Genomic DNA, 3,261 nt, shown 5'->3' on the forward strand with positions numbered 1-3,261 from the left:
AAATTTCTCTCTCAGTCTCCTCTTCCTCCTTCTCTATGTCTTTCTGTTTCTTTTCATCTCTCACTGGAGCTGTTCACTTTGTAAGACAATTGCAGTTCACGAATTGGCCGGACCATGGCACTCCTGCTTCAACAGATGATGTTATCACGTTTGTCCGTTTAGTAAGGAAGAGTCATGAGAGGGGACCCATCATTGTTCACTGTAGTGCTGGCATAGGTCGGACTGGTGTGCTCATGTGTGTGGATGTCACTTTCTGTGCCATTGAAAGAAACTTTTCGATAAGCGTGACTATCAACCAGACCACCAATTTTGTTAGTTAACACAGTACTTTCCATAGTTTTGCAACATTGAAAGGCTAACATTAGGTCTTCAGGAAATTGAAAATTCATGCCACTGGAAACAATATGAACTTTGAGAAACAACGATAGTTATAGAAAGGCTTCAGGTCTTTTGTTCGTAGGGTCTCTAAGTTGTGTTCAACTCAACAGCAGTCATCATCAACAACAACAGCTTGCTACAAGTTCTTTAATCTCTCAATCTTTGGCTCCTGGGCTAGTTATGAAAATTTAATTATATACTGCTTTGATGGCCTAGTGGTAAGAAACTGCACTGCAATCTCAAAGACACACAGTTCAAATACACCAGGTACTCTGCAGAAGAATGGGCAATCTCCTCCTATGCTATCACTTGTCTCTGAAAACCCATTGGAAGATCAGCTATAGATCAGTTAAGACTCGATGGTAAACAAAGCCAACAATAACTGCAATAAATGGTTGGGTCATTGTATTTTATGTAGTAGGTGGTTTCATTTTGTCTCTCCTGTACTATTCTTAGGGAACTCTGGTGGCCTAGTAGTAAGAATTTGCACTGCCAGCCCAAAAGTAGGTGATTTGAGTTTATCAACTTCATTATGGGAAAAGGATAGCCATCTTCTCCTGTGCAATTTACAGCTTTGTAAAACCTGCAGGAGGGACAGCTATGAGTCAGTTCCAGTTTGAAGGCAATGAGTTTGAGTTTTGAGTTTGAGATTTATCTGAGGAACTCTAGTTGTTGTTGTTATGTGCTGTCGAGTCGCTTGCGACTCATAGCAACCCTATGTACAGAAGCCCTAAACCCTGCTCTATCCTGTGCCAATCGCAATGCCTCTGACACACCCATCCCGATTACCCCAGTCACTGAATCAATCCATCTCATAGAGGGTCTTCCCCTCTTGAGCCGTCCCTCCAGCCTCCAAAGCGTGATGTCCCTCTCCAAGGACCTGTCCCGCCTTGCAACATGCCCAAAGTATGTCAGATGAAGCCCAGAATCCTTGCCTCCAAGTAATAGCTTGGTTTAACTCTCTCTAGGATGGATCTATTTGTTTTCTTGGCAGTCCATGGTACATTCAATACTCTTCTCCAGCACCACAGCTCAAAGGCATCAATTCTCCTTCTGTCCTCCCTAATCATTGCCAAACTCTGATGCATAACAAGTTATTGCAAAGACCATGGCCTGTATCAAGCGCACCTTAGTCTCCAGAGAGACACCATTGCTCTTGAGTACTTTAGAGAGGTCATTAACAGCAGATTTTCCCATCACAATACATTTTTTTATTTCCTGGCTACTGGTGCCAAGAGTGTTGACCGTGGAGCCAAGCAGACTAAAGTTGTTAACAATCTCAGTCTCTTCACCATCCATCCTGATGCTGCCAATTGGTCCAGTGGTGAGAATCTTTGTCTTCTTGACATTGAGCCTCAATCCATACTGAAGGCTGCAGTCCTTGACCCTCTGCAGCAAGCATTTCAGGTCCTCCTCAGTTTCAGCAAGCACGGTTGTGTCATCTGCATAACGCAGATTGTTAATAGATCTTCCACCAATTCTGACGCCACACTTCTCCTCATAGAGCTCTGCTTCTCGGATAATCTCTTCTACATACAGGTTGAAAAGGTATGGAGATAGGACACATCCCTGGCATACACCTTTCCCAATTTTGAACCATGCAGTGTTTCCTTGCTCTGTTCTGATGACTGCATCTTGGTCTAAGTATAGGTTTCACATTAGCACAATCAAGTGTTCTGGGATTCCCATTCTTCTCAGAGTCAGCCACAGTTTGTTATGATCCACACAGTCAAAGGCCTTTGCATAATCAGTAAAACACAGACTTTCTTCTGGTATTCCCTGCTTTCAGCTAAGATCCATCTAACATCAGCTACAATATCCCTAGTACCACGACCCATTCTAAACCCAGCCTGGACTTCTGGCAATTCTCTGCTGTAGATTCTAGGATGTTGCAAAGCTAACTAAAAGGCCACATGACTCTGGCAATTTGAAACTACCAGCAGCTCCAAGTGAGAAAGAAGTGTTATCTCTCATTAGGATTTTTAATTTTGGCAATCCTATGTAGAAAGGGTCGCCATCAGCTGAAATTGACTCTCTGGTGGGTGCATGTGTTTTTTTTTTTATTTCTTTGGTTTTTTGGGCGGGGTGTTTTGTTTTTTGGTATTTTAAACATTTATTTAGGGGACCATGGGGAAAAGCGAACTGGGACGGCGGCCAGCGAGGCTCAGCCCCAGCGCTTCGCGTCGCAGGAAGAGTTCACCAGCAGGCACTGAGTGGGTACCAGCAATCATGGGATCCTGGCAGCTGCTCAGAGCCCTGATACTTTGTGGTTTCCTCTGGGGCTTCTGCAGCCCCAGCATCAGGGCCCAGGATCCTGGGACCAACCCCTCACACCCAGGAAACATGGGCCTGGACAAGAACACAGTGCACAACCAAGAGCACATCATGGAATATCTCGATGGTGTCATCAACAAACCGCAGGAGGATCTGTCCCCACAAGAACTGCAGCTCCACTACTTCAAAATGCACCACTATGATGGCAACAATTTGCTGGACGGCCTCGAACTCTCCACGGTGATTACGCACGTCCACATGGAGGAAGGGATGGAACCTGCCCCACCGATGGATGAAGATGAGCTAATTAGTCTAATAGACGGTGTTTTGAGAGACGATGACAAGAACAATGATGGATACATTGATTATGAGGAATTTACAAAATCGCTGCAGTAGATGTGATCTGGCTATCTCTTAACTTTATGCAAATATGACCCATTATAATATGATTGGACAACTCATTTCCAACTACTGCCGCAGTATTTTGGTAAAATTATATATATATTTGTTGTTGTTGTTATATGTGCCGTCGAGTCGCCTGCGACTCATAGCGACCCGATGTACAACAGCCCTAAACTCCGCTCTGTCCTGTGCCAATCGCACTGTCTC

At 44.4% G+C, this 3,261-nt stretch overlaps 1 pseudogene; it reads left to right on the forward strand.

Annotated features, from left to right (window-relative positions):
• Nucleotides 1–2,607: 2,607 nt before the first annotated feature.
• On the forward strand, nucleotides 2,608–3,048 carry LOC102864453 (annotated as a pseudogene).
• Nucleotides 3,049–3,261: the final 213 nt, after the last annotated feature.

Source organism: Elephantulus edwardii, unplaced genomic scaffold, assembly GCF_000299155.1.
Source record: "Elephantulus edwardii isolate Elephantulus edwardi_28Jun2011 unplaced genomic scaffold, EleEdw1.0 scaffold00362, whole genome shotgun sequence".
In the NCBI taxonomy this organism is placed as follows: Eukaryota; Metazoa; Chordata; class Mammalia; order Macroscelidea; family Macroscelididae; genus Elephantulus; species Elephantulus edwardii.